Source organism: Phallusia mammillata, chromosome 5 (genome assembly GCF_965637545.1).
Source record: "Phallusia mammillata chromosome 5, kaPhaMamm4.hap1.1, whole genome shotgun sequence".
Classification (NCBI taxonomy): Eukaryota; Metazoa; Chordata; class Ascidiacea; order Phlebobranchia; family Ascidiidae; genus Phallusia; species Phallusia mammillata.
In genome coordinates this window covers 12,239,079-12,249,099 of record NC_137256.1, presented here as the reverse complement: position 1 = coordinate 12,249,099, position 10,021 = coordinate 12,239,079, and the positions used below count along the sequence as shown (strand labels likewise).

The following is a 10,021-nucleotide window of genomic DNA, read 5'->3' as shown; positions in this document are numbered from 1 at the left end:
GAGCAAAGCAAATGAATTAAAATTGCGTCGACCGGGAGTCGAACCCGGAACTAGTGCTTGGAAGGCACCAATGCTAACCGTTACACCATCGACGCGTTGTATCAATCCCGAATTTTGCGTGTGTAGTTTCTTTGTTTCCAACTAAATGAACAAAGCAAATGAATTAAAATTGCGTCGACCGGGAGTCGAACCCGGAACTAGTGCTTGGAAGGCACCAATGCTAACCGTTACACCATCGACGCGTTGTATCAATCCCGAATTTTGCGTGTGTAGTTTCTTTGTTTCCAACTAAATGAGCAAAGCAAATGAATTAAAATTGCGTCGACCGGGAGTCGAACCCGGAACTAGTGCTTGGAAGGCACCAATGCTAACCGTTACACCATCGACGCGTTGTATCAATTCTAATTTTTGCAAGTGCAGTTCCTTTGTTTCCAACTAAATGAACAAACCAAATGAATTAAAATTGCGTCGACCGGGAATCGAACCCGGAACTAGTGCTTGGAAGGCACCAATGCTAACCGTTACACCATCGACGCGTTGTATCAATCGCGAATTTTGCGTGTGTTGTTTCTTTGTTTCCAACTAAATGAGCAAACCAAATGAATTAAAATTGCGTCGACCGGGAGTCGAACCCGGAACTAGTGCTTGGAAGGCACCAATGCTAACCGTTACACCATCGACGCGTTGTATCAATCGCGAATTTTGCGTGTGTAGTTCCTTTGTTTCCAACTAAATGAACAAACCAAATGAATTTAAATTGCGTCGACCGGGAGTCGAACCCGGAACTAGTGCTTGGAAGGCACCAATGCTAACCGTTACACCATCGACGCGATGTATCAATCCCAATTTTTGCGTGTGTAGTTCCTTTGTTTCCAACTAAATGAACAAAGCAAATGAATTAAAATTGCGTCGACCGGGAGTCGAGCCCGCAACTAGTGCTTGGAAGGCACCAATGCTAACCGTTACACCATCGACGCGTTGAATCAATCCCGAATTTTGCGTGTGTAGTTTCTTTGTTTCCAACTAAATGAACAAGCCATAAGAATTAAAATTGCGTCGACCGGGAGTCGAACCCGGAACTAGTGCTTGGAAGGCACCAATGCTAACCGTTACACCATCGACTCGTTGTATTAATCCCGAATTTTGCGTGTGTAGTTTCTTTGTTTCCAACTAAATGAACAAAGCAAATGAATTAAAATTGCGTCGACCGGGAGTCGAACCCGGAACTAGTGCTTGGAAGGCACCAATGCTAACCGTTACACCATCGACGCGTTGTATCAATCCCGAATTTTGCGTGTGTAGTTTCTTTGTTTCCAACCATATGAACAAAGTAAATGAATTAAAATTGCGTCGACCGGGAGTCGAACCCGGAACTAGTGCTTGGAAGGCACCAATGCTAACCGTTACACCATCGACGCGTCGTATCAATCCCAATTTTTTCAAGTGCAGTTCCTTGGTTTCAAACTAAATGAACAAACCAAATGAATTAAAATTGCGTCGACCGGGAGTCGAACCCGGAACTAGTGCTTGGAAGGCACCAATGCTAACCGTTACACCATCGACGCGCTGTATCAATCCCGAATTTTGCGTGCGTGGTTTATTTCTTTCCAACTAAATGAGCAAAGCAAATGAATTTAAATTTCGTCGACCGGGAGTCGAACCCGGAACTAGTGCTTGGAAGACACCAATGCTAACCGTTACACCATCGACGCGTTGTATCAATCCCGAATTTTGCGTGTGTAGTTTCTTTGTTTCCAACTAAATGAGCAAAGCAAATGAATTAAAATTGCGTCGACCGGGAGTCGAACCCGGAACTAGTGCTTGGAAGGCACCAATGCTAACCGTTACACCATCGACGCGTCGTATCAATCCCAATTTTTTCAAGTGCAGTTCCTTGGTTTCAAACTAAATGAACAAAGCAAATGAATTAAAATTGCGTCGACCGGGAGTCGAACCCGGAACTAGTGCTTGGAAGGCACCAATGCTAACCGTTACACCATCGACGCGTTGTATCAATCCCGAATTTTGCGTGTGTAGTTTCTTTGTTTCCAACTAAATGAGCAAAGCAAATGAATTAAAATTGCGTCGACCGGGAGTAGAACCCGGAACTAGTGCTTGGAAGGCACCAATGCTAACCGTTACACCATCGACGCGTCGTATCAATCCCAATTTTTTCAAGTGCAGTTCCTTGGTTTCAAACTAAATGAACAAACCAAATGAATTAAAATTGCGTCGACCGGGAGTCGAACCCGGAACTAGTGCTTGGAAGGCACCAATGCTAACCGTTACACCATCGACGCGTTGTATCAATCCCGAATTTTGCGTGTGTAGTTTCTTTGTTTCCAACTAAATGAGCAAAGCAAATGAATTAAAATTGCGTCGACCGGGAGTCGAACCCGGAACTAGTGCTTGGAAGGCACCAATGCTAACCGTTTCACCATCGACGCGTCGTATCAATCCCAATTTTTTCAAGTGCAGTTCCTTGGTTTCAAACTAAATGAACAAAGCAAATGAATTAAAATTGCGTCGACCGGGAGTCGAACCCGGAACTAGTGCTTGGAAGGCACCAATGCTAACCGTTACACCATCGACGCGTTGTATCAATCCCGAATTTTGCGTGTGTAGTTTCTTTGTTTCCAACTAAATGAGCAAAGCAAATGAATTAAAATTGCGTCGACCGGGAGTCGAACCCGGAACTAGTGCTTGGAAGGCACCAATGCTAACCGTTTCACCATCGACGCGTCGTATCAATCCCAATTTTTTCAAGTGCAGTTCCTTGGTTTCAAACTAAATGAACAAAGCAAATGAATTAAAATTGCGTCGACCGGGAGTCGAACCCGGAACTAGTGCTTGGAAGGCACCAATGCTAACCGTTACACCATCGACGCGTTGTATCAATCCCGAATTTTGCGTGTGTAGTTTCTTTGTTTCCAACTAAATGAGCAAAGCGAATGAATTAAAATTGCGTCGACCGGGAGTCGAACCCGGAACTAGTGCTTGGAAGGCACCAATGCTAACCGTTACACCATCGACGCGTTGTATCAATCCCGAATTTTGCGTGTGTAGTTTCTTTGTTTCCAACTAAATGAGCAAACCAAATGAATTAAAATTGCGTCGACCGGGAGTCGAACCCGGAACTAGTGCTTGGAAGGCACCAATGCTAACCGTTACACCATCGACGCGTTGAATCAATCCCGAATTTTGCGTGTGTAGTTTCTTTGTTTCCAACTAAATGAGCAAACCAAATGAATCAAAATTGCGTCGACCGGGAGTCGAACCCGGAACTAGTGCTTGGAAGGCACCAATGCTAACCGTTACACCATCGACGCGTTGTATCAATCCCAATTTTTGCGTGTGTAGTTCCTTTCTTTCCAACTAAATGAACAAAGCAAATGAATTAAAATTGCGTCGACCGGGAGTCGAACCCGGAACTAGTGCTTGGAAGGCACCAATGCTAACCGTTACACATCGACGCGTTGTATCAATCCCGAATTTTGCGTGTGTAGTTTCTTTGTTTCCAACTAAATGAACAAACCAAATGAATCACCAATGCTAACCGTTACACCATCGACGCGTTGTATCAATCCCGAATTTTGCGTGTGTAGTTTCTTTGTTTCCAACTAAATGAGCAAACCAAATGAATTAAAATTGCGTCGACCGGGAGTCGAACCCGGAACTAGTGCTTGGAAGGCACCAATGCTAACCGTTACACATCGACGCGTTGTATCAATCCCGAATTTTGCGTGTGTAGTTTCTTTGTTTCCAACTAAATGAACAAACCAAATGAATCACCAATGCTAACCGTTACACCATCGACGCGTTGTATCAATCCCGAATTTTGCGTGTGTAGTTTCTTTGTTTCCAACTAAATGAGCAAACCAAATGAATTAAAATTGCGTCGACCGGGAGTCGAACCCGGAACTAGTGCTTGGAAGGCACCAATGCTAACCGTTACACCATCGACGCGTTGTATCAATCCCAATTTTTGCAAGTGCAGTTCCTCTGTTTCCAACCAAATCAACAAACCAAATGAATCAAAATTGCGTCGACGGGGAGTCGAACCCGGAACTAGTGCTTGGAAGGCACCAATGCTAACTGTTACACCATCGACGCGTTGTATCAATCCCGAATTTTGCGAGTGTAGTTTCTTTGTTTCCAACTAAATGAGCAAACCAAATGAATTAAAATTGCGTCGACCGGGAGTCGAACCCGGAACTAGTGCTTGGAAGGCACCAATGCTAACCGTTACACCATCGACGCGTTGTATCAATCCCGAATTTTGCGTGCGTAGTTTCTTTGTTTCCAACTAAATGAGCAAACCAAATGAATTAAAATTGCGTCGACCGGGAGTCGAACCCGGAACTAGTGCTTGGAAGGCACCAATGCTAACCGTTACACCATCGACGCGTTGTATCAATCCCAATTTTTGCGTGTGTAGTTCCTTTGTTTCCAACTAAATGAACAAAGCAAATGAATTAAAATTGCGTCGACCGGGAGTCGAACCCGGAACTAGTGCTTGGAAGGCACCAATGCTAACCGTTACACCATCGACGCGTTGTATCAATCCCGAATTTTGCGTGTGTAGTTTCTTTGTTTCCAACTAAATGAGCAAAGCAAATGAATTAAAATTGCGTCGACCGGGAGTCGAACCCGGAACTAGTGCTTGGAAGGCACCAATGCTAACCGTTACACCATCGACGCGTTGTATCAATCCCGAATTTTGCGTGTGTAGTTTCTTTGTTTCCAACTAAATGAACAAACCAAATGAATTAAAATTGCGTCGACCGGGAGTCGAACCCGGAACTAGTGCTTGGAAGGCACCAATGCTAACCGTTACACCATCGACGCGTTGTATCTATCCCGAATTTTGCGTGTGTAGTTCCTTTGTTTCCAACTAAATGAGCAAACCAAATGAATTAAAATTGCGTCGACCGGGAGTCGAACCCGGAACTAGTGCTTGGAAGGCACCAATGCTAACCGTTACACCATCGACGCGTCGTATCAATCCCGAATTTTGCGTGTGTAGTTTCTTTGTTTCCAACTAAATGAGCAAAGCAAATGAATTAAAATTGCGTCGACCGGGAGTCGAACCCGGAACTAGTGCTTGGAAGGCACCAATGCTAACCGTTACACCATCGACGCGTTGTATCAATTCTAATTTTTGCAAGTGCAGTTCCTTTGTTTCCAACTAAATGAACAAACCAAATGAATTAAAATTGCGTCGACCGGGAATCGAACCCGGAACTAGTGCTTGGAAGGCACCAATGCTAACCGTTACACCATCGACGCGTTGTGTCAATCGCGAATTTTGCGTGTGTTGTTTCTTTGTTTCCAACTAAATGAGCAAACCAAATGAATTAAAATTGCGTCGACCGGGAGTCGAACCCGGAACTAGTGCTTGGAAGGCACCAATGCTAACCGTTACACCATCGACGCGTTGTATCAATCGCGAATTTTGCGTGTGTAGTTCCTTTGTTTCCAACTAAATGAGCAAAACAAATGAATTAAAATTGCGTCGACCGGGAGTCGAACCCGGAACTAGTGCTTGGAAGGCACCAATGCTAACCGTTACACCATCGACGCGTTGTATCAATCCCGAATTTTGCGTGTGTAGTTTCTTTGTTTCCAACTAAATGAACAAAGCAAATGAATTAAAATTGCGTCGACCGGGAGTCGAACCCGGAACTAGTGCTTGGAAGGCACCAATGCTAACCGTTACACCATCGACGCGTTGTATCAATCCCGAATTTTGCGTGTGTAGTTTCTTTGTTTCCAACTAAATGAGCAAAGCAAATGAATTAAAATTGCGTCGACCGGGAGTCGAACCCGGAACTAGTGCTTGGAAGGCACCAATGCTAACCGTTACACCATCGACGCGTCGTATCAATCCCAATTTTTTCAAGTGCAGTTCCTTGGTTTGAAACTAAATGAACAAAGCAAATGAATTAAAATTGCGTCGACCGGGAGTCGAACCCGGAACTAGTGCTTGGAAGGCACCAATGCTAACCGTTACACCATCGACGCGTTGTATCAATCCCGAATTTTGCGTGTGTAGTTTCTTTGTTTCCAACTAAATGAGCAAAGCAAATGAATTAAAATTGCGTCGACCGGGAGTAGAACCCGGAACTAGTGCTTGGAAGGCACCAATGCTAACCGTTACACCATCGACGCGTCGTATCAATCCCAATTTTTTCAAGTGCAGTTCCTTGGTTTCAAACTAAATGAGCAAACCAAATGAATTAAAATTGCGTCGACCGGGAGTCGAACCCGGAACTAGTGCTTGGAAGGCACCAATGCTAACCGTTACACCATCGACTCGTCGTATTAATCCCGAATTTTGCGTGTGCAGTTTCTTTGTTTCCAACTAAATGAGCAAAACAAATGAATTAAAATTGCGTCGACCGGGAGTCGAACCCGGAACTAGTGCTTGGAAGGCACCAATGCTAACCGTTACACCATCGACGCGTTGTATCAATCCCGAATTTTGCGTGTGTAGTTTCTTTGTTTCCAACTAAATGAACAAAGCAAATGAATTAAAATTGCGTCGACCGGGAGTCGAACCCGGAACTAGTGCTTGGAAGGCACCAATGCTAACCGTTACACCATCGACGCGTTGTATCAATCCCGAATTTTGCGTGTGTAGTTTCTTTGTTTCCAACTAAATGAGCAAAGCAAATGAATTAAAATTGCGTCGACCGGGAGTCGAACCCGGAACTAGTGCTTGGAAGGCACCAATGCTAACCGTTACACCATCGACGCGTTGTATCAATCCCGAATTTTGCGTGTGTAGTTTCTTTGTTTCCAACTAAATGAGCAAAGCAAATGAATTAAAATTGCGTCGACCGGGAGTAGAACCCGGAACTAGTGCTTGGAAGGCACCAATGCTAACCGTTACACCATCGACGCGTCGTATCAATCCCAATTTTTTCAAGTGCAGTTCCTTGGTTTCAAACTAAATGAGCAAACCAAATGAATTAAAATTGCGTCGACCGGGAGTCGAACCCGGAACTAGTGCTTGGAAGGCACCAATGCTAACCGTTACACCATCGACTCGTTGTATTAATCCCGAATTTTGCGTGTGCAGTTTCTTTGTTTCCAACTAAATGAGCAAAACAAATGAATTAAAATTGCGTCGACCGGGAGTCGAACCCGGAACTAGTGCTTGGAAGGCACCAATGCTAACCGTTACACCATCGACGCGTTGTATCAATCCCGAATTTTGCGTGTGTAGTTTCTTTGTTTCCAACTAAATGAACAAAGCAAATGAATTAAAATTGCGTCGACCGGGAGTCGAACCCGGAACTAGTGCTTGGAAGGCACCAATGCTAACCGTTACACCATCGACGCGTTGTATCAATCCCGAATTTTGCGTGTGTAGTTTCTTTGTTTCCAACTAAATGAGCAAAGCAAATGAATTAAAATTGCGTCGACCGGGAGTCGAACCCGGAACTAGTGCTTGGAAGGCACCAATGCTAACCGTTACACCATCGACGCGTTGTATCAATCCCGAATTTTGCGTGTGCAGTTTCTTTGTTTCCAACTAAATGAGCAAAGCAAATGAATTAAAATTGCGTCGACCTGGAGTCGAACCCGGAACTAGTGCTTGGAAGGCACCAATGCTAACCGTTACACCATCGACGCGTTGTATCAATCCCGAATTTTGCGTGTGTAGTTTCTTTGTTTCCAACTAAATGAGCAAACCAAATGAATTAAAATTGCGTCGACCGGGAGTCGAACCCGGAACTAGTGCTTGGAAGGCACCAATGCTAACCGTTACACCATCGACGCGTTGTATCAATCCCGAATTTTGCGTGTGTAGTTTCTTTGTTTCCAACTAAATGAGCAAAGCAAATGAATTAAAATTGCGTCGACCGGGAGTCGAACCCGGAACTAGTGCTTGGAAGGCACCAATGCTAACCGTTACACCATCGACGCGTTGTATCAATTCTAATTTTTGCAAGTGCAGTTCCTTTGTTTCCAACTAAATGAACAAACCAAATGAATTAAAATTGCGTCGACCGGGAGTCGAACCCGGAACTAGTGGTTGGAAGGCACCAATGCTAACCGTTACACCATCGACGCGTTGTATCAATCGCGAATTTTGCGTGTGTTGTTTCTTTGTTTCCAACTAAATGAGCAAACCAAATGAATCAAAATTGCGTCGACCGGGAGTCGAACCCGGAACTAGTGCTTGGAAGGCACCAATGCTAACCGTTACACCATCGACGCGTTGTATCAATCCCAATTTTTGCGTGTGTAGTTCCTTTGTTTCCAACTAAATGAACAAACCAAATGAATTAAAATTGCGTCGACCGGGAGTCGAGCCCGGAACTAGTGCTTGGAAGGCACCAATGCTAACCGTTACACCATCGACTCGTTGTATTAATCCCGAATTTTGCGTGTGCAGTTTCTTTGTTTCCAACTAAATGAGCAAAACAAATGAATTAAAATTGCGTCGACCGGGAGTCGAACCCGGAACTAGTGCTTGGAAGGCACCAATGCTAACCGTTACACCATCGACGCGTTGTATCAATCCCGAATTTTGCGTGTGTAGTTTCTTTGTTTCCAACTAAATGAACAAAGCAAATGAATTAAAATTGCGTCGACCGGGAGTCGAACCCGGAACTAGTGCTTGGAAGGCACCAATGCTAACCGTTACACCATCGACGCGTTGTATCAATCCCGAATTTTGCGTGTGTAGTTTCTTTGTTTCCAACTAAATGAGCAAAGCAAATGAATTAAAATTGCGTCGACCGGGAGTCGAACCCGGAACTAGTGCTTGGAAGGCACCAATGCTAACCGTTACACCATCGACGCGTCGTATCAATCCCAATTTTTTCAAGTGCAGTTCCTTGGTTTCAAACTAAATGAACAAACCAAATGAATTAAAATTGCGTCGACCGGTAGTCGAACCCGGAACTAGTGCTTGGAAGGCACCAATGCTAACCGTTACACCATCGACGCGTTGTATCAATCCCGAATTTTGCGTGTGTAGTTTCTTTGTTTCCAACTAAATGAGCAAACCAAATGAATTAAAATTGCGTCGACCGGGAGTCGAACCCGGAACTAGTGCTTGGAAGGCACCAATGCTAACCGTTACACCATCGACGCGTTGTATCAATTCTAATTTTTGCGTGTGCAGTTCCTTTGTTTCCAACTAAATGAGCAAAGCAAATGAATTAAAATTGCGTCGACCGGGAGTCGAACCCGGAACTAGTGCTTGGAAGGCACCAATGCTAACCGTTACACCATCGACGCGTTGTATCAATTCTAATTTTTGCAAGTGCAGTTCCTTTGTTTCCAACTAAATGAACAAACCAAATGAATTAAAATTGCGTCGACCGGGAGTCGAACCCGGAACTAGTGGTTGGAAGGCACCAATGCTAACCGTTACACCATCGACGCGTTGTATCAATCGCGAATTTTGCGTGTGTTGTTTCTTTGTTTCCAACTAAATGAGCAAACCAAATGAATCAAAATTGCGTCGACCGGGAGTCGAACCCGGAACTAGTGCTTGGAAGGCACCAATGCTAACCGTTACACCATCGACGCGTTGTATCAATCCCAATTTTTGCGTGTGTAGTTCCTTTGTTTCCAACTAAATGAACAAACCAAATGAATTAAAATTGCGTCGACCGGGAGTCGAGCCCGGAACTAGTGCTTGGAAGGCACCAATGCTAACCGTTACACCATCGACTCGTTGTATTAATCCCGAATTTTGCGTGTGCAGTTTCTTTGTTTCCAACTAAATGAGCAAAACAAATGAATTAAAATTGCGTCGACCGGGAGTCGAACCCGGAACTAGTGCTTGGAAGGCACCAATGCTAACCGTTACACCATCGACGCGTTGTATCAATCCCGAATTTTGCGTGTGTAGTTTCTTTGTTTCCAACTAAATGAACAAAGCAAATGAATTAAAATTGCGTCGACCGGGAGTCGAACCCGGAACTAGTGCTTGGAAGGCACCAATGCTAACCGTTACACCATCGACGCGTTGTATCAATCCCGAATTTTGCGTGTG

At 44.5% G+C, this 10,021-nt stretch overlaps 1 protein-coding gene and 55 non-coding genes across 56 annotated transcripts in view; 1 reads left to right on the top strand and 55 right to left on the bottom strand.

Annotated features, from left to right (window-relative positions):
• The window catches only part of LOC145229560 (complement receptor type 1-like), a 105,739-nt gene that overhangs the window by 66,170 nt on the left and 29,548 nt on the right, over window positions 1–10,021 (top strand). The window lies entirely within an intron of this gene.
• On the bottom strand, window positions 24–95 carry Trnag-ucc (transfer RNA glycine (anticodon UCC)). Its single transcript has one exon. It is a non-coding gene; the product is annotated as a tRNA-Gly (tRNA).
• Trnag-ucc (transfer RNA glycine (anticodon UCC)) lies at window positions 171–242 on the bottom strand. The gene has a single exon. It is a non-coding gene; the product is annotated as a tRNA-Gly (tRNA).
• Trnag-ucc (transfer RNA glycine (anticodon UCC)) lies at window positions 318–389 on the bottom strand. The gene has a single exon. It is a non-coding gene; the product is annotated as a tRNA-Gly (tRNA).
• Window positions 465–536, bottom strand: Trnag-ucc (transfer RNA glycine (anticodon UCC)). The gene has a single exon. It is a non-coding gene; the product is annotated as a tRNA-Gly (tRNA).
• Window positions 612–683, bottom strand: Trnag-ucc (transfer RNA glycine (anticodon UCC)). The gene has a single exon. It is a non-coding gene; the product is annotated as a tRNA-Gly (tRNA).
• Trnag-ucc (transfer RNA glycine (anticodon UCC)) lies at window positions 759–830 on the bottom strand. Its single transcript has one exon. It is a non-coding gene; the product is annotated as a tRNA-Gly (tRNA).
• On the bottom strand, window positions 1,200–1,271 carry Trnag-ucc (transfer RNA glycine (anticodon UCC)). Its single transcript has one exon. It is a non-coding gene; the product is annotated as a tRNA-Gly (tRNA).
• Window positions 1,347–1,418, bottom strand: Trnag-ucc (transfer RNA glycine (anticodon UCC)). The gene has a single exon. It is a non-coding gene; the product is annotated as a tRNA-Gly (tRNA).
• Window positions 1,494–1,565, bottom strand: Trnag-ucc (transfer RNA glycine (anticodon UCC)). Its single transcript has one exon. It is a non-coding gene; the product is annotated as a tRNA-Gly (tRNA).
• Trnag-ucc (transfer RNA glycine (anticodon UCC)) lies at window positions 1,788–1,859 on the bottom strand. Its single transcript has one exon. It is a non-coding gene; the product is annotated as a tRNA-Gly (tRNA).
• Trnag-ucc (transfer RNA glycine (anticodon UCC)) lies at window positions 1,935–2,006 on the bottom strand. Its single transcript has one exon. It is a non-coding gene; the product is annotated as a tRNA-Gly (tRNA).
• Trnag-ucc (transfer RNA glycine (anticodon UCC)) lies at window positions 2,082–2,153 on the bottom strand. The gene has a single exon. It is a non-coding gene; the product is annotated as a tRNA-Gly (tRNA).
• On the bottom strand, window positions 2,229–2,300 carry Trnag-ucc (transfer RNA glycine (anticodon UCC)). Its single transcript has one exon. It is a non-coding gene; the product is annotated as a tRNA-Gly (tRNA).
• Trnag-ucc (transfer RNA glycine (anticodon UCC)) lies at window positions 2,376–2,447 on the bottom strand. The gene has a single exon. It is a non-coding gene; the product is annotated as a tRNA-Gly (tRNA).
• Trnag-ucc (transfer RNA glycine (anticodon UCC)) lies at window positions 2,523–2,594 on the bottom strand. The gene has a single exon. It is a non-coding gene; the product is annotated as a tRNA-Gly (tRNA).
• Trnag-ucc (transfer RNA glycine (anticodon UCC)) lies at window positions 2,670–2,741 on the bottom strand. Its single transcript has one exon. It is a non-coding gene; the product is annotated as a tRNA-Gly (tRNA).
• Trnag-ucc (transfer RNA glycine (anticodon UCC)) lies at window positions 2,817–2,888 on the bottom strand. The gene has a single exon. It is a non-coding gene; the product is annotated as a tRNA-Gly (tRNA).
• On the bottom strand, window positions 2,964–3,035 carry Trnag-ucc (transfer RNA glycine (anticodon UCC)). Its single transcript has one exon. It is a non-coding gene; the product is annotated as a tRNA-Gly (tRNA).
• On the bottom strand, window positions 3,111–3,182 carry Trnag-ucc (transfer RNA glycine (anticodon UCC)). The gene has a single exon. It is a non-coding gene; the product is annotated as a tRNA-Gly (tRNA).
• Window positions 3,258–3,329, bottom strand: Trnag-ucc (transfer RNA glycine (anticodon UCC)). The gene has a single exon. It is a non-coding gene; the product is annotated as a tRNA-Gly (tRNA).
• Trnag-ucc (transfer RNA glycine (anticodon UCC)) lies at window positions 3,895–3,966 on the bottom strand. Its single transcript has one exon. It is a non-coding gene; the product is annotated as a tRNA-Gly (tRNA).
• Trnag-ucc (transfer RNA glycine (anticodon UCC)) lies at window positions 4,189–4,260 on the bottom strand. The gene has a single exon. It is a non-coding gene; the product is annotated as a tRNA-Gly (tRNA).
• Window positions 4,336–4,407, bottom strand: Trnag-ucc (transfer RNA glycine (anticodon UCC)). The gene has a single exon. It is a non-coding gene; the product is annotated as a tRNA-Gly (tRNA).
• On the bottom strand, window positions 4,483–4,554 carry Trnag-ucc (transfer RNA glycine (anticodon UCC)). Its single transcript has one exon. It is a non-coding gene; the product is annotated as a tRNA-Gly (tRNA).
• Window positions 4,630–4,701, bottom strand: Trnag-ucc (transfer RNA glycine (anticodon UCC)). The gene has a single exon. It is a non-coding gene; the product is annotated as a tRNA-Gly (tRNA).
• Trnag-ucc (transfer RNA glycine (anticodon UCC)) lies at window positions 4,777–4,848 on the bottom strand. The gene has a single exon. It is a non-coding gene; the product is annotated as a tRNA-Gly (tRNA).
• Trnag-ucc (transfer RNA glycine (anticodon UCC)) lies at window positions 4,924–4,995 on the bottom strand. The gene has a single exon. It is a non-coding gene; the product is annotated as a tRNA-Gly (tRNA).
• Window positions 5,071–5,142, bottom strand: Trnag-ucc (transfer RNA glycine (anticodon UCC)). The gene has a single exon. It is a non-coding gene; the product is annotated as a tRNA-Gly (tRNA).
• Trnag-ucc (transfer RNA glycine (anticodon UCC)) lies at window positions 5,218–5,289 on the bottom strand. The gene has a single exon. It is a non-coding gene; the product is annotated as a tRNA-Gly (tRNA).
• Trnag-ucc (transfer RNA glycine (anticodon UCC)) lies at window positions 5,365–5,436 on the bottom strand. The gene has a single exon. It is a non-coding gene; the product is annotated as a tRNA-Gly (tRNA).
• Window positions 5,512–5,583, bottom strand: Trnag-ucc (transfer RNA glycine (anticodon UCC)). The gene has a single exon. It is a non-coding gene; the product is annotated as a tRNA-Gly (tRNA).
• On the bottom strand, window positions 5,659–5,730 carry Trnag-ucc (transfer RNA glycine (anticodon UCC)). Its single transcript has one exon. It is a non-coding gene; the product is annotated as a tRNA-Gly (tRNA).
• Trnag-ucc (transfer RNA glycine (anticodon UCC)) lies at window positions 5,806–5,877 on the bottom strand. The gene has a single exon. It is a non-coding gene; the product is annotated as a tRNA-Gly (tRNA).
• Trnag-ucc (transfer RNA glycine (anticodon UCC)) lies at window positions 5,953–6,024 on the bottom strand. Its single transcript has one exon. It is a non-coding gene; the product is annotated as a tRNA-Gly (tRNA).
• Trnag-ucc (transfer RNA glycine (anticodon UCC)) lies at window positions 6,100–6,171 on the bottom strand. The gene has a single exon. It is a non-coding gene; the product is annotated as a tRNA-Gly (tRNA).
• Window positions 6,394–6,465, bottom strand: Trnag-ucc (transfer RNA glycine (anticodon UCC)). The gene has a single exon. It is a non-coding gene; the product is annotated as a tRNA-Gly (tRNA).
• Window positions 6,541–6,612, bottom strand: Trnag-ucc (transfer RNA glycine (anticodon UCC)). The gene has a single exon. It is a non-coding gene; the product is annotated as a tRNA-Gly (tRNA).
• Trnag-ucc (transfer RNA glycine (anticodon UCC)) lies at window positions 6,688–6,759 on the bottom strand. The gene has a single exon. It is a non-coding gene; the product is annotated as a tRNA-Gly (tRNA).
• Window positions 6,835–6,906, bottom strand: Trnag-ucc (transfer RNA glycine (anticodon UCC)). The gene has a single exon. It is a non-coding gene; the product is annotated as a tRNA-Gly (tRNA).
• Window positions 7,129–7,200, bottom strand: Trnag-ucc (transfer RNA glycine (anticodon UCC)). Its single transcript has one exon. It is a non-coding gene; the product is annotated as a tRNA-Gly (tRNA).
• Trnag-ucc (transfer RNA glycine (anticodon UCC)) lies at window positions 7,276–7,347 on the bottom strand. The gene has a single exon. It is a non-coding gene; the product is annotated as a tRNA-Gly (tRNA).
• Trnag-ucc (transfer RNA glycine (anticodon UCC)) lies at window positions 7,423–7,494 on the bottom strand. Its single transcript has one exon. It is a non-coding gene; the product is annotated as a tRNA-Gly (tRNA).
• Window positions 7,717–7,788, bottom strand: Trnag-ucc (transfer RNA glycine (anticodon UCC)). The gene has a single exon. It is a non-coding gene; the product is annotated as a tRNA-Gly (tRNA).
• Window positions 7,864–7,935, bottom strand: Trnag-ucc (transfer RNA glycine (anticodon UCC)). The gene has a single exon. It is a non-coding gene; the product is annotated as a tRNA-Gly (tRNA).
• Window positions 8,011–8,082, bottom strand: Trnag-ucc (transfer RNA glycine (anticodon UCC)). Its single transcript has one exon. It is a non-coding gene; the product is annotated as a tRNA-Gly (tRNA).
• Window positions 8,158–8,229, bottom strand: Trnag-ucc (transfer RNA glycine (anticodon UCC)). Its single transcript has one exon. It is a non-coding gene; the product is annotated as a tRNA-Gly (tRNA).
• On the bottom strand, window positions 8,452–8,523 carry Trnag-ucc (transfer RNA glycine (anticodon UCC)). Its single transcript has one exon. It is a non-coding gene; the product is annotated as a tRNA-Gly (tRNA).
• On the bottom strand, window positions 8,599–8,670 carry Trnag-ucc (transfer RNA glycine (anticodon UCC)). Its single transcript has one exon. It is a non-coding gene; the product is annotated as a tRNA-Gly (tRNA).
• Window positions 8,746–8,817, bottom strand: Trnag-ucc (transfer RNA glycine (anticodon UCC)). The gene has a single exon. It is a non-coding gene; the product is annotated as a tRNA-Gly (tRNA).
• Window positions 9,040–9,111, bottom strand: Trnag-ucc (transfer RNA glycine (anticodon UCC)). Its single transcript has one exon. It is a non-coding gene; the product is annotated as a tRNA-Gly (tRNA).
• Trnag-ucc (transfer RNA glycine (anticodon UCC)) lies at window positions 9,187–9,258 on the bottom strand. Its single transcript has one exon. It is a non-coding gene; the product is annotated as a tRNA-Gly (tRNA).
• On the bottom strand, window positions 9,334–9,405 carry Trnag-ucc (transfer RNA glycine (anticodon UCC)). The gene has a single exon. It is a non-coding gene; the product is annotated as a tRNA-Gly (tRNA).
• Window positions 9,481–9,552, bottom strand: Trnag-ucc (transfer RNA glycine (anticodon UCC)). The gene has a single exon. It is a non-coding gene; the product is annotated as a tRNA-Gly (tRNA).
• Window positions 9,775–9,846, bottom strand: Trnag-ucc (transfer RNA glycine (anticodon UCC)). The gene has a single exon. It is a non-coding gene; the product is annotated as a tRNA-Gly (tRNA).
• On the bottom strand, window positions 9,922–9,993 carry Trnag-ucc (transfer RNA glycine (anticodon UCC)). Its single transcript has one exon. It is a non-coding gene; the product is annotated as a tRNA-Gly (tRNA).